We start from the raw sequence: 16782 nt of genomic DNA, 5'->3' as shown, positions 1-16782 counted from the left end.
CCCATTCATGCAATCATTGGTGAGAAGAACTGCATCGCCTTGAAAGCTATAAACACCCAATGTTACAAGCACGAAAGAGGAGCGCAGGGAGGCGAGGCGAAGCCGAGGAAAGGGAATTCTTGAAAAGACATTAATTTTCGGAGAGGTCGAAAGACTGCCGAAAACAGCTTGAAGGAGAGACACCCAACCCTTGCGAGAGCAAGATTCTACAAAACGGAAAAGAGTTGAAGTGATAAGAGCAGTGCAAAAAACCCTAGGAAGCAAGACATTGCTTACCTGGCTTGATACTTCTCAATCCATTTATTGTTTTGTGCTCAACACTTTATTTGCAAAAATGGAAACTTTATTTCAATTTGTGTTCAGTTTCTCCACACCATGCATGAGTGACTAAATTTGTGAATGGGTTGAGAAGTATTTAGCTGGCGTGACTTAAGCTATGCACTGTATGTGGTCATCTTGTCTTTTGTATGCTTTTTCATCATTTGGAGTGCTTGAGAGAGTAGTCTAAAGATAGAATCCAGGCTTGAGAGAGTCAGATTAAATCGTGTAAGCAAGACTAGAGACATAGAAATAAATTCTATCTGCTACATTCCATACACATCGCATGCATATTAGAAATAGGAAATGTGGCATTATACATTGAGAAATATAGTGCTTAATATTTGTGTATAGCATGATCGCATGACATGTACAAAATCTTAAGAAATGTTAGCTAAATCTCCTCTCAACCCCTTCATCGCAATAGGATCAGAGAGTCTGTCGCATATCTATTTAGTAATCCCTACATTCGACCCTGGACTTACCAGGACCTTAAGAAGGCTTATACTTGGACTTTGTTAGGAAAACTTGTATGAACATTGCATCCACACATCCCTACATCGCATGATAAATCAACGCATCAAGTTTTTGGCACTGTTGCCGGGGATCACGTTATAGATTGTTCTAACATCAAACCTCTTTAATCTTTGCAGCTTTTGACCTTTGTTGTATTGCCATTCCATTTGTGAAGGAAGAAGCAAGCGTCGCATGAGCGAAGGACATATTCCTGAGATCAAGTACAACCCAGAGATCAAAAGAAATTTTCGCAAAAGGTGAAGAAACAGACGTAAATGACAAGGAAGAGTTCACAAAATGGCTGAACAACCGGAGGAACGAGTAGCAAATGAAAACAACATGATGGAAAATCCCATTCTACTGGCAAATGATTACAATAGACCATTCGTGACTATGCGTCACCAAACTTGTATGATTTCTTCCCAGGAATCATGAGACCAACATTGGACGGATCAAGGTTCGAAATGAAGCCAATAATGTTACAAATGATACAAATAGTAGAACAGTTCGGACGATGGCGTGGTGAAGATCCACACGTCCATCTATAAAGCTTCATTGAAATCTGAAACACTTTTGTGCCCTAATATTTCCTCAGAAGAGGTTCGACTTTCATTATTTCCATTTTCACTATGCGATAAAGCAAAAAAATGGGCTTACTCTCTCGAACCAGAAGAGATAACGTCATGAGAGTAAGTTGTGGAGAAGTTTATGAAGAAGTATTTCCCTCCCACAGAGAATGCCAAAAGAAGGAAATTGATCACCAATTTTAAACAAGAAGAAGATGAATCTCTCAGTGACGAATGGGTGAGATTCAAGAGACTAGTACGCGACTGCCCACACAATGGATTGCCGGATTGCATCCAAATGAATATTTTCTATCATGGACTCAATTCTGCATCGTGATGCGTTGTGTTAATACGATGAAATAATGGTGTGGAATGCGATGGTGGAATGTGCGTTGTGCATATATGTTTTCTTAGCAAGACCCAAGTATAAATCCTACTGAGTTGCTTGGTAAGCCCAGGGTCGAACACAGGGACTAAGGAAACAGTATGTGATGGTAGTTTTCGATTACTTTATGGTAGCAAATCAAACAATGCATTGGTTGGTGGGTTGTTTAAAGTATAAAATCTATGCGACAGATTTAAGAAAAGAATTAATAATACGAAAGATGCGATGAGTATTCAGGGGAACGGGTTGAGAAAGGATTTAGCTAACACTTCCTAAGATTGCGTTTATGTTATGCGATCCTGCTACATACATACAACATCAAGTCATCTCTCAATGCAAATGTTATGGCTTTTAGTTTTAGAATACATGCGATGTATGCGATGTATGCGATGATGTCTATAGGACCTATGTTTAAGCCTCTATTGTTGTCTATGCGATGACGAATGACACACACATACACAAGGCGACCGTATACTACTGATAACTTGTAGAAATACAAGTTATTTATGCTGCCTTATTTAGATATTGAGGCCAAAAGAAAAGGAATATGCGTCGATTTTATGAAATGAGCTCAGAAATACAATAATTATGAATTATCGCAATTACACCCACTCACATCGTCAAGATGGTAGAAGAGGATATTTTTACACTGTTTTGCAGGAAACCAAGTCACCGCTTGCGATCAAGCCTCAACGAGAAACGAAACAATCCATCTCTATCACATTGCGCCCATCAATCAACAATAAAGAGACGATTAACGCAATGATGGCACAATGCGACAATCGATCCAGAGCTGAATTTTAACCGCATGCGGTAATAAAGGCAACACCGCATGCGAGCAACCGATCGAAAGATGCAGCTGAACAACGCAAACGGGGAGGATTGTGATACGTGTACAACTAANGATAGATCGATAACGCATCCTGAGGGCAAGATAGAGGATGTACTCGTGCAAGTGGATAAGTTTATCTTCCCGACGGACTTTGTTATATTGGATTACGAAGCTGACAGGGAAGTACCTATCATCTTGGGTCACCCATTTCTCGCAACAGAGCGAGCTGAACAACGCAAACGGGGAGGATTGTGATACGTGTACAACTAACCATTGTGCAGATTTGACGGTCTGATTGCATAAGAAAAGGAATATTTATTCCTCTATCTTCGGAATTTCCATAACAAGAAGTGGGGTCCACAAGCCAAGAGTCAAAGCCTTTCACCTATAAATACCCTCATAGATTCAGAGAAGATATACTTGATACAGGTATAATTGATACGAGGGCTAATTGCTGCTGGATTATTGAGAGAAAGGCTGAGTTGAGTACTGATCGGAAGAAATCCGAGAAGAGAAGAGACAAGGCTGAAAGGTGGGTCTCAATGCGAATCTGCCAGATCCCTACCGTGAAGCTTTGTGCTTAGATCCCTGCTACCGATTCAGCAAGCCTGAAAGGGAAGCTCATCCATTCATTCACTTCATCCACGCCAACAAGCAAATCTCCATCCAGATCAGTGCTAAGACGTTCACGCTTATTTGTATTTTTTTCTAACTCTATTTCATCAAGTGTATTTCATCTTCTTAATCTTTTCATTCACAAATCATGTATCATATGCTAAATAGTTTTATTGAATGTCTCGATCACTTTCATTACCATTTTTCTGTCTATTTTCATTCCTTAATACCTTGGTAATTAATATGGATTAGACGAGTAACTTAAACTGTGCTAAAGAGATAAATGTATTTAGTTAAAGCATGCTAGACGGTATCTTCACTTGTGAGAGCAGAAGTGAAGATGTCATTCTGATTTGTTGAGAGAAGGTTAGAATAATGCGTTAACTAAAGCGAGTAGTACTTTTAAAGATGGAAGCAACCTTGCGTTCATTACGTTCATCCCTGTTTCACCACAGAGATGTGGGAACGTGGCCGATCACTGAGAGGTGTACACCAAGAGAAAAGCGGAACAGTACTTATATCTTTAACGCAATTAAGGAACTTGCGCTGTTTATATTAATTATCTTTTCTATTTCTGCTTCGTAGATAAGACTTGTCATCACATTACACGATCTTTGCATAATCTTCATAGCCAGCCTTGACCTCAGTATCTTGTATCATGAAACTTGTATCTTGATCATCTTAGTTTAGATTTACTTTATCGCAATTTACTTTAACGCAATTTATGTTATAACGCAGTTTTACTACTTTACATTATCGCATGTTTAATTTCATGTACACAAGATCTTTATTCTTTTTGGAAAAAAACCCCTGGTCGCATGTATCACAAGCATAACGCAATAACCTAAAACAATCCCTGTGTTCGACCTCGGATCACACTGAGAAACTTGTGGTGAAATTATACTTGGTTTCAACGCAAGGAAACTTGTGACAACGCACAACATACTACAAGAACATTCGTTAATAATGCATATCTAGAAGTAGTATCACATATCATCGCGTAAAATCTATGTCACAACAAGTTTAGAACATGGACTTGAACTTTTCATGCATCATTGTATAGTTTACGTCGTTACAAGTTTATGGTGTCGTTGCTGGGGACTGGTTAACGGTTTATTGTTTGAGTGTGTTTGTGTATTTGCAGGATAGATCTCATTGTACTGGTTTTTCAACGCGGAGAGTAGCTTGACGGTTTACGAGTATTGGTGTTGAACAAGAATTCGAAGCTGACCCTGAGATCGAGCATACCTTTCGTGCACGGGCACGTCAGAATTAGATAAGGCGAAAGAAAGCAGCGAGTATGGTAGATAATAACGATAATGCGGTTCCCGTAGTAAATCAAGAGGCTGTTAGGCCAGCGCAGGATCCTGTTTTCCTGGCTGCTGATCGCAACATCCCCATGAGGAATTATGCGGCACCCAACCTGTATGATTTTTCGCCTGGGATTTCGAGGCCTACTGTTGAGGAGAACGCAAGGTTTGAAATAAAGCTGGTCATGCTACAAATGATCCAAAATGCAGGGCAATTTGGGGGTCTGCAAGGTGAAGATCTGCATGCCCACTTGACCAGCTTTGTTGAAATGTGCGGCAACTTATCACTACCTGCTGTAACCCCAGAGAGTATTAAACTGTATCTCTTCCCTTACACCTTGAGGGATAAAGCCAAGATGTGGCTCACTCATTACAGCCGAACGAGATCATATTATGGGATCAACGGTGGAGCGATTCATGAAGAAGTTCTTCCCACTGGCCGTCAATGCAAGGCGATGAAAGGACGTGCTGAACTCTGAAAAAATGGAGAATGAGACCCTGAGCACCGCCTGGGTGTGATTTAGAAGATTGGTGAAAAACTGCCTGCATATTGGGATACCCGATTACATTTTGATGGAGACATTTTATAACGGCCTGAATAGATTGATGCAGGCTATTGCTGATGCCTCCGCAGCAGGAGGTTTTATGGACAAAACGTATACTGAGGCTAAAGTCAGCCTTGACTGCATATCATGGAACATGGATGATTGGATTGATGATGGCTATGGAGGCTGAGGCGCCGAATGAAGAAAGATCGAAACTGCCATTGTCCCTGTGGAACAATGACCACGTTGGCTGCTCAGATGGCCGCGGTGACCCCCATCCTCTAATCGATGGCAATCAATCATGGTGCCATCTCCCAACAATCAGCGCAACCTGCTGCACCGACTCAAGTGGCTGCAGTAAGTTGCGTTAATTGTGGAGGAGCTCATGTAGCAGAAATGTGTCCATCGAATCTCCAGCAAGTATGCGCCATCCAAAACAACCCTTTCAACAACACTTAAAATCCTGGCTGGAGGAGCCATCCTAACTTTGGGTGAGGAGGCAATCCTAACCAAGGGGGGCCAATCAACCATCAGAGTGGAAATCAAGGAAATCCTCATTTTCACCATAACTCGAACCAGGGCAACCAAGGCAATTGCATAACCAGCAACCCTCATCTTCAAACACCTCTAGAAGGTCATTGGTGGCCCTGCTGAAACAATATATGGAAAAAAATGACGCAGTAATGCAAGCGCAGATGTCTTCAATTAGAAACTTAGAGATCCAAGTGGGCCAGTTGACATTTGAGCTGAGAAATAGAGCACCAGGGACATTGCCCAGAAATTCAGAAGCCCTGGGATCCAATGGAAAGGAACAATGTCCCCATACATTAGGCAGGCAAGCCGGACCGCCTGCAAGGATGCAGATTACACTCATTCAAAGAAACGCATCTTTCGGTCCATATCTTACATCTATGTTTAATGCTTTCTTTAATTTCTATCTTATTGAATTCTTGAATTTTGTCTTTACTTCTGCATTTAATTCATTTCATGAATTTATGAATTGATTCTTCATTAATTTCCTTTGCATTTGTTTCCGTACCGTCTTTAATTCTTTGAACTTTTTCTGTAATTAATGTGTTAGTCTTTAAATGGTGAATGAATGAGAAATAAAGAGAAATATATTGCCGCAAGTCTTAACAACTTGCGTTGATGAATAATAAAATAAAATAAATAAATGAAACAATTAACAACAAAGTATGCAAGGAGATGATGGACGCATCTTGAACCAAGCAAGACGCGTTTTGCGTTCATCCAACTCAAATGCATTGAAACCGAGGGGTGTGTTGCGCACGTATGTGTCCTTTGCCCGTCCTTAGCTAAATGCGCTATGTTGAGGTATCCTCCAGAAATGTGTTAGTTATGGGGTGTATTGTGGGGGTGTATGCGTTGTTGCCCATCCTCGACGAAGATGCAGTTGCGTTGGTGAGCACATTGCGTTAATCTTTATCTTGCGTCCATTCGAATAAAATATTAAAGAAAATTCTTTTTGCTTTTGAGAAGTCCACTCGTTTCGTATTCCAAAGCAATAATGACTCTGCAGACGAAAGGACGTTTTTCTGAAATTTCATAAATGAGGGAAGTTTGAACGACGGGCCTTTTGAGCTTCTCGAGGCCTGTCACCGCAAAAATCGCGTTGGGCCCACTACAGCCCAACCTATAATAGGAACCCTTCCCCATCTGTGAGATTTTTACCACATTTGCACTCTGAAACAACCCTAGCGCCAAAATACAGAGCCTTCTTCTTTTCCTAGCATCCCAATGATTTTCCAGTTCTGTCGAGCTTATCATCCATGGCTGACCAAGCTTCCAACCAATCTGCCTCACCATCAACCCCTTCATCTGACCAAATCGCCATGCGAGAAGCGCATTCCTTGCTGCCAGTCATAGGCTTGCTGCCCAACCCCATACCGTCTCAAGAATCGCTGGTAGAACCCGGAGAAACCCATTGTCTGTTTGGCCTCTTCAGTTCAAGAGAAGGCACAACACTGAAAATACCCCAGTTCCAAATTTTGCTGTCTCAACTAAGAACGAGAAGAAGAGGCATGATGACAAGGAAGTGTTTGGCAACATTCTGAATCATTTAGAGCAAGGAGGAGGATTACCCGAGGCAGGGGTTGTAAACCAACCACTGTCCACGGAGGAGGTGATGGTGGTTGTAACTTAAGAGGCGACGGTGGCTGAAGAAATGGTGGTGGCGGAGGCAGTGGTGAACAAAAATGAGATGGAACTGATCCATTTACAAAGGCCCTTCTAGCTAAAATGTTCGAGGGTCACCTAGTGGGACTAGGACTATAAAATATATAGAACTAGGGCTAGTGGGAGAAATATTGGGTATCTGATGCCCTAGTTTGTTGTATTTATTCTCTCATTACTCAATATTGTATATATATATATTTGTATATATGTAAAATCCACTAGAGTTTTTGTCCAAGTAGGAGTTTGTTGGGTTGTATGTCCTAAAACTCGCAGTTTGTAATGTTAAACATATTCTATTATCAATAAAGATGTTATGATGTTTATTCAATAAAATTGTTGTTGAATATGTAAATTTCACTTGTAAAGACTAAATCCAATAAACTAAAGATCCATGGCTATTATATGAATACTTGAACTTTATGTGGCGACATAAAGATGGATTAAGTTCCGGTCTATAGTATATGAGTAAGATTGGGTACTTTATTCTAGTAACACATTCGGATGTGGTCCACTCTGTAGTTGTTACAATTTGTTGTAAAGTGCTACAAACGAAGTGATCCTGATTTATTCATGTAGTGACATGAGGAGCGGAGGCATCATATACAATGAGTTTGCATAAGATCGGACCAAGAAATAAGTCACTTTTAATTTATAACGCTATTTACTATTTAGGACTGACTATTTCAAAACGATAACCTAGGTAATTTGACCTTAATCCCAAGCTAACTATGAACTCCTATTTATTTAGGATTATCCTTAGATTTGCATGTGTGAGGGTTGGCTCAATAAGCCTCCCATTTCAAGGGTAAGATCAGATAGATAGCTGGGGATATAAAATGCAAGACGAAATTCACTCCTACCCATTTTAGGGATAGTAGAGAAGTTGTTCTCTTAAGTGATGACTCTGAGTCTTGAACAAGGGGCCCCACCCTCTCATTGGCCCGAGAGGGACTCGGTTTAGTGATTGGATTACAAACCAATTGTTCATTAGAGGATCAGTGAGACTTAAGGAGCAAGATGTAATCTGGGGGGTAAAACAGTTTTTAACCCAGCCGATATTATGAACAACCTGTGAAGGGTTAACTTACGAATCATGATTATATCGAGTAGACACAATATATTTACAGTGAGGAGAGTACAACTATTGAGCTTTAGTGGAGTGACCCGATAGTTAACAAATGGTGGCTAATTAGGTTAAAGAGTTTAGCCGGTTAATCTCATATCATTAGAGTCCATGATCTGTTTAATTAATTATTTAATATTAAATTAATTTTAAAATTAATTATTAGAATTCATTTTCAAATTAAATAAAATTGGTCAAAATTGCAATAAAAGTCAAAATTATTGACTAGGTAAAATATCCAATGAAGGTCAAAATATTGACTTTTGACTTTGAAAGTCAGAAAGTCAAAATTGTTGAATTTAGACTTTGAGAGTCAAACTTTGACCTTTGATAAAGTTAATGAAAAGATCCAAAAATTGTGAGTGAGAAATTCCAACATTTGCATTGCTAAGTGTTGTCTTCAATTGAAGACACTTGCCTCACTAATCCCACTTTGAGTTAGTGGATTTTATAGTTTCAAATTCTTAGTAAACTCAAAGTTACATATTTTGCATAAAATGACCTTTGAAAGGAAGAGTTTTATGAATTTTAAATCTCTTAGCCAATTGGATTTTTATGAGATTATTTAATAATCTAAAACCTATTTTCTCACAAAAATCTTTAACCTTTTCCTCTTTAAATTAGTCATTCACCGGGTCCCACCATCCCGTTTTAAGGCCAGAGAATAGTTGGGAAGACTCTCGTGGTGGTCTACGAACCATTCGTGAGGAGATTTGAGCTAATTTGGAGAAGATTTGAGACTACAAAGGTTGTATATATTCTTTTTCTTTATTCTTAATTTAATTGCATGCTTATGCTTTGAAATTAACCTATTAGAGTACTTTAAATCCGTTATTTCTTCCGCTGAAAATGTGTTCGTTCCATTAGATACAATATAAAAAATATAGGTTATATGTTACATTTCATATAACATATAGTTTAATATATATTATATGATAAAGTAGTTATCGTATATTTTATATATTAAATGATTCATAAATAAATTTATTATTATTTTTTTAAAAATCAATTTTGGGAAGGAGTTGTAACTCCCTCCCCCTCTTTCTCTCCATTACGTAATAATGTGTGGTTAGTTTTTCTTCTTTTTCCTCTGGTGTGAAGACACAGAAAAGACAGTGAAGAGAAATACATAAGAGTTCTGTAAGATTCCTTCCTCTCCTTCATTCTCTTCTCTCAATTTTCCCTCTTTACCAAAATATCCAAAGTCCACAAATTATTGGGTTCTCATTCCTGAAATACCAACGTTTCCTTCACGGTGGTGCCCAATTGGAGATTGAGGGTTTTTCCAGTGAAGATTATATCTTCAAAGGTAAAGGTTATTGAACCAATTTTATTCTTCTGTATTTTTGTTTTTTGCATGTTGTAAATTCCATTTTTTAAATGCATAATTTCTTTCTTTGTGAAATCTAAATTCTGTAAATTTTGGAAATTGGGATGATCCGCTTCCACTCAAGGACCTCTAACCAGGTTCCTTCAGTTGGACAACGTCGAAAAACTCATGGTTGAGGGAGACCTTTTTGCATAAGGTTCAGGAGAGAGAAATTGAAGATCTTAAGCTGCGTATAACTCAACTACCCACTTTGACTCTTGACCCTAAAATCCCACGCACATACATACGTGCGCACACCACACATACATGCACACATGCACACATACACATACCCACCCACCTACTGCCACTTCACCCCCCACCCCCGCCCCATCGACACCCCTACACATGCACCCACATGCACACGCCCATGCACGCATGCTCGCGCACGCACACGCTTAATAGTCAGCTTGAAGGCTCGTACAAACCCGTGTATCTCACCCTTCAGGCTCTAAATAAACACACACACACACACACACACATGCACACACACATTATCTGTAACCAAGAAAAACGCACACTATACCTTTTGATCGTTCGAGCATTTCATATATCGAAAATTCATCTCTATGAAAGATAACCACAACTCTACCTTTGTAGGGTCCTTCAGTGATCCATTAAACATATAGGGATTATACTTCTTAAAATCCCTTAGATGGTTGGCCTCGGCAGACAGATCCTGCATATTCTGCTGTGAAGCAAGGCCTTGGGGGGCAGGAGCTTCCTAAGGCGGTGCTCGTCGAGCTAACACCTTCTCCATTATACTCTTCAATTTTTCCTTTAGTAGAACTGTCAATGTAGTATGATCAGTCAGGGTAACGATGCATCAGAGGGTGGGTGTACTAGTGTCTATTCCTCATTCTCTACAACAATTTTGACAAGTATGTGACGTCCATCCCTTCCAGTTCTACCTCTATGACCATCCCTTTTTGTACTTCGACGTGGCAGCATTTCCTATCATTCTAACCTCTTTTAAATTCTTAGTTGAAGAAAATAGTCTAATACTACCTTTAATAAAAATAGGCAAGGTCATGCACTTAAAATTTTTAGAACATCTTAATTAGAAACATAACTGATGAGGATGAAGGATCTGTAGCAGCCATAAGGGATATATAATGTAGACTTACATCGTAAGTCAGTCTACAGAACCTAAAACATTGGCTCTGATACCAACTGTAACAACCCGATATTTCGAGATCTCTAACAAGAGTCGTTACTTCATAAGAACACATTCACATCCAAAATATTTTGACCATTAAGCAAAATTTATTAAACCATGGATGACAATCTCAAATCAATTTATTTATATATAAAAAAGATAAACAATAAACAAAACATTAATTCGTGGTCTTCTAAAATAATTTGGAAAGAAATCAATCAAAACAATGAAATAAGATTTTATGTCCAACATTAAGATCTAGTTTAAAACATTCAAATAACTTTTTTTTTTAAAAAAAAAAAAAAACCTAGACTGAGCAGAATCGATTTTTCCTATCCCCATGTGGCTCTGTATGGGTCCCATCTATCATTAGTCGGCCTGTTTCTATCATTAACCTATTTCCCTCTTAATCTCCACACACACATGCGCACGTGCAGGTGCACATACGCACACGCATGCTCACACACACCATGCACGCTCGCACACGTACACACATGCACATGCACATGCACGCGCGCGCACAGACACACACACACAGAAGCACACATACACATGTACAGGCATAAGCACATGCGTGTGCGCATACATACAGCACAACGCACACACACACGCACATACACACGTGCACGTGCATGCAACACACACACATACATAGAAGCACACACGCACACGCACAGGCGCAAGCACGTGTGCACGGACACATGCACACACACACACACACAAAATTTCCTTCTCCTAGCTCATTAATTCTATTTTCGATCCAAACTTCAAAACTAAAAGGGAAGAAAAAGTTAAAACCATAATTTTCCCTAATTAAATTAATTCAGTTTTTCCTTAAATTGAATTAAAATTCCAATTTTTTACAAATATCCTTTAAATTATTTATCTTGCCTCTAAATTAAATTCTTAGCCCCAATTTATCCAAAATAATGCCTAAATATTTCAAGATAATTTAAAGAAAGTTACATGAAAATTCAGGTGCTACATTCTTCTATCCTTAAGAAACTTTCATCCTCGAAAGTTTTAATGCTAGAAGAGCTTAGGATATTGTAATCTTATCTTGTACTCTCGTTCCCATGTTGATTCTTCGAACTAATGGTTCCACCATAACACTTTTACCAAAGCTATCTCCTGATTGCGTAGAGTTTTCACCTCCTTTGCAAGAATTTGAATAGGCTCCTCCTCATAACTCAAATTTTCATTCAGTTGCAAAGGCTCATAATCGACAACATAAGATGAGTTTTCTATATGCTTCCTCAACATGGAAACATGAAAAACACTATGAATTGTAGAAAGAGACGGTGGCAAGGCTAATCGATAAGCTACAGAACCGACCTGTTCCAAGATATCAAATGGCCTAATGAAACGAATGTTTGACTTCCCTTTTCTTCCAAACTTCAACACTTCCCTCATATGAGCCACTTTAAAAAATACCTTATCACCTACCTCAACCTTCAGGTCTTTACGCCTAATATCAATATAACTTTTCTACCTATTTTAAACTGTTAGCATTTGTACTTTAATCTTCTGTATCGTTTCATTGGTAGTTTACACCAACTTTTGTCCTAAAAATTTGCATTGACTAACCTCATCCCAATAAACAGGGTACTTACAACTCCTCCTATACAGGGCCTCAAATGGCGTCATGTCAATGGTGGCTTGAAAGCTGTTATTGTAAGCAAAATCCATCGAGTGCAAGTGAAAATCCCAACTCTTTGAAAACTCCAATGCACACGCACGTAACATATCCTTCAAGGTTTGGTTTAAACGCTCAGTTTGACCATTAGTCTGTGGGTGAAAAGTTGTACTGAAATTCAACCGAGTTCCCAATGATGATAGGAGACTCTTCTAGAAATTAGATGTAAAGCGAGGGTCCTTGTCAGATATGACGGACACTAGCACCCCATGCAATCTCACCATCTCTTTCATATATAACTGTGCCCACCTATTCACTGAATACGTAGACTTTCTTGGGATGAAATGTGCTAGCTTAATGAGTTTGTCCACTATAACTCATATCATTGTATACCCTTTTGCTATCCTTGGAAAACCCACGATGAAATCCATAAACGCATTCTCCCACTTCCATTCCGGTGCACTGAAGAGCTACAACAAGCTCAATGGCTTCTGTCCCTGGTCTTTCACTTGTTGGCACACCAAACACTTACTGACAAACTTACCTATTTCCCTTTTGATGTCATACCACCAATAACATCATTTCAGGTTCTGATACATCTTGATGCTGCCAGGATGTATTGAAAATGGGGAACTATGAGCTTCTATCAATATTTCATTCTTAATGTCACTATCCGTAAATGTCCTTGGTAAAGGAGACCACGATCTAGGGATACCGAGAACTCATTGTCCCGACCTAACTCTATCTGACGAAACCTCTCAACAAGTTAAAGATCACCCTATTGTGCATTAATAACCCTCTATCACAAAGTCGGTTGTACTGCCAACTATGCCAATTGTGCAGTGACCTCCCCCACAGCTACTACAATTTCAGCTTGCTCAAAATCATTACGTAAAGGTGTCTGTCTGGTAATCAAAGCCGCTGCATGAGTTGTTTTTCTACTAGGAGCATATGCTATTACATTTGCGTTACCTAGATGGTAAAAGATTTCATAGTCATAGTCTTTCGCCAACTCTTGAAGGAACTGTGAGGTCCATAGTGGAAGTAGGGATCATTCCCAATTTTAATTAAATTACATAATCAAAATTACAGTATAGAAAAATATGCTTAATCACAAATTTACAGCATGTTTCTTAATAAAATAGAGAGAAGAGAGAAGGATTAGAAATTGACTTACCCTTGAAGCCAAAATTTTCTTCAAGAAAGCCTCCTTTCTGATCACGAACAATCACGAACAAAAGGACCTTCAACGAGGACACTACAACAACAAAAATTTCCTCTATATTCTTTGTAGGGGAAGAGAATCCTCAAGAGTCGTGGGCTCTCATTTCTTTTGGAAAGATGGAAGAAAGATTTAGTGGGGAGAAGAGGTTTATTGGGAGAATATTTTACGATCCAATCAATCACACAACACACTGTCTCTGTGAAATCTCCTAAGAAAGATGAAATCTAGGAAACACCACCCCACTTACCACGTTAGACTGAGAGAATTTAGGAGAAGGAAGTTATTTTCCTCCCTTTAATTTCAAAAACTAAATTAAAATTAAAATTAATTTGAAATTAAATAATAATTATTATATATATATATAATAACTAACTTATTATATGTATATATAACAATATGTTATATCAAATATAACACATAATCTATAGTTTTATATTGTATCAAATACAATATAACCTATGATTTTAATTTCTCTCAATGATACATGGTATTTAATATAAATCACATTTATACTAAATTTAATTACATGAATCTCATCCATATAACTAATATTTGAATCATATTCAAATATAATGTATCAAATACATTATATTAATTATATCATATATAAGTAATTTAAATTGATTATATCATATATAATTAATTCCCCCAACTAATTTGAACAATTCAAATTAATCCAAAATTGATTCTCAATAATCCTTGTTGAACTATAGAGGGGACCTTATGGACCTGTAGATTGAAGGTCCAATGGTACTCGAATAATTAATTAAACTCCTTCAATTAAACTATCCACATCCATTAACTGTCGGTCACTCTACTAAAGACCGACAACTGCACTCTTCACACTACAAATATATTTCTATGTCCATTGGATATACCCAGCCAACAGTTCGATGACCATTTACAAATTGCTCGTAAGTACAGCTGACCAAAATTACTGTTTTTTCCCTATAATTATATCTAACTCCTTAAGTACCACTAATTTCTCTAATGGACGATAAGTCATAGTCCAACTATGACCAAACCTCTCTTAGGCCAAGAGAGGGTGTGGTGCCACATTGTTCAAGCCTTGGAATCAGCCCTTAAGGGAGCAATTTATCTTTCAAGCCCCAGAATCAGCCCTTAAAGGAATAATTTATCTACTTATCCTGACATTAGGGAATGAGTGAATTCCACCTTGTGTAGTTGTGTTCTCAGCTCCCGAATCAGACGAATCCTCAAAATGGTAGGCTTATTGAGTTGACGATCTGTCCACTCCCACCCATACAAATCAAAAGATTGCCTTCATAGGTAAGAGTTCACAACTCACTTAGGATTTAAGTCATGTCACCTATGGCCATCCCGATGAAATATAAGTCTCTATTATTAACGATATTATATAATGAGACTATTCATTACATGGTCCGATCTTATACAAATCCATTTGTATAGAATACCCCCGCTCACACGTCTCTACATGAATGATCAGGATCAAATCATTTATAGCACTTTACAACAATTGTAACATCTACAAAATGGGTTATATTCATAGTGTCACCATGATAAGGTACCCAGCCTTATCCATCTACTACAAATCATTTGAGTTATCACTTAAACATGATCCACCTGTTTGTCTCTAGATACATGTTTAAGCTATAGATGATAACCTTGGGTGTTAGTTTATTGGTTTGTGGGTTTAATGTTACTAAATATATATATAAAAAAAAACATTAGTTTATTGGTTTATGGGATTAATGTTACTAAATGTCAAATAAAACATCTCATATTTTATCAAATAAATAAAATTGTTTGTCCATTACAATTATAAACTACAGAACTCATGAGATTTAGGGCATCAACCCCAACACTCTAGCCATTTGCGCTATCTCATATTCAACTCCTTCTGAGTGAAAAAGTATTTCAAGCTCTTGTGGTCTGTGAAAATCTGTATTTTCAACCCATACAAGTAGTGTGTCTAAATCTTCAAGGAAAAACCCATTGATGCCAACTCTAAGTCATGAGTAGGATAATTCCATTCATGGTTCTTCAACTGGCGGGAGGCTTCAACCACTTTGTCATGTTGCATAAGCACACATCCCAGCTCTTCTTTGAAGCATCATTGTAAACCACAAAACTACCTGATCCATATGGCACTGTAAGGATTGGGGCAGTAACAAGTTTCTGCTTAAGATCTTGAAAACTCTCCTCACAAGCTTTGCACTACACAAAAAGGGTTCTTTTTTTGGTCAATTGGGTCAAATAAGTGGTTATGCGAGAGAAATATTTAACAAATCGACAGGAATAGCCCACTAAACTGTTTGTGGTTTTGCGATGTGCGCTAGGAGTGTATTACTAGGAGTGTATTTAACAAATTGATGGTAAATGACTTCTCTAAATGAGAAGATTAGGTGATGCATCACACTCTCTCACCAATGCATACAAGCTTTACCTGAGCTAGATCCAATTATAAATCTAATTCAGGCTCCTAGTAAGTCCAGGGTTGAACACAAGGATTTAGATTAGACTAACACAGACCTTGCATTGCAACAGATGTAGAAGGGTTCTAAATAAATGCTGGAAAAGTTATCTACACTATTTTAAGTAAGATGAACACGAAAGAGTGTGGGTAGGGACGAATATGAAAGAAGCTTGTTTACAATCAAATGTATGTCAATGCGTAGGGTTTCTGTTTATCTAATCAATCAACATTTAATGAAAATGCCACATGTTCCTATATCTAGGGTGTATGTGTTGGTTACAAAAAACAGTGAAGCAAAAGTATTTTTATCTCTAAAGTTATTGTTCGTTCTGACTTGATGCCTATCTAGCTATCCTATTCTCTCGAATGGTTTGAGCTGAGATAACTTCAACCAAATAATCAAAATGATTAAGGCTTTAGAATTTTAGCATGCATAAAGTCACAAATGTAGTTAACATGGTAGATTGTAAGCAGAGGCAAATGTGATGGATCAAATGCACGATTTTATAAAGAATGAAATTGTCTTTAC

At 38.1% G+C, this 16782-nt stretch overlaps 1 non-coding gene across 1 annotated transcript; it reads right to left on the bottom strand.

Moving 5' to 3' along the window:
• Positions 1-1575: 1575 nt before the first annotated feature.
• LOC120070454 lies at positions 1576-1682 on the bottom strand. Its single transcript, XR_005479950.1, has one exon. It is a non-coding gene; the product is annotated as a small nucleolar RNA R71 (small nucleolar RNA).
• Between the last annotated feature and the right edge of the window lie 15100 nt (positions 1683-16782).

The sequence above is a fragment of the Benincasa hispida genome, chromosome 1 (genome assembly GCF_009727055.1).
Source record: "Benincasa hispida cultivar B227 chromosome 1, ASM972705v1, whole genome shotgun sequence".
NCBI lineage: Eukaryota > Viridiplantae > Streptophyta > Magnoliopsida > Cucurbitales > Cucurbitaceae > Benincasa > Benincasa hispida.
The sequence above is the reverse complement of the archived record's forward strand: the minus strand, read 5'-3'. Positions and strand labels throughout refer to the sequence as shown.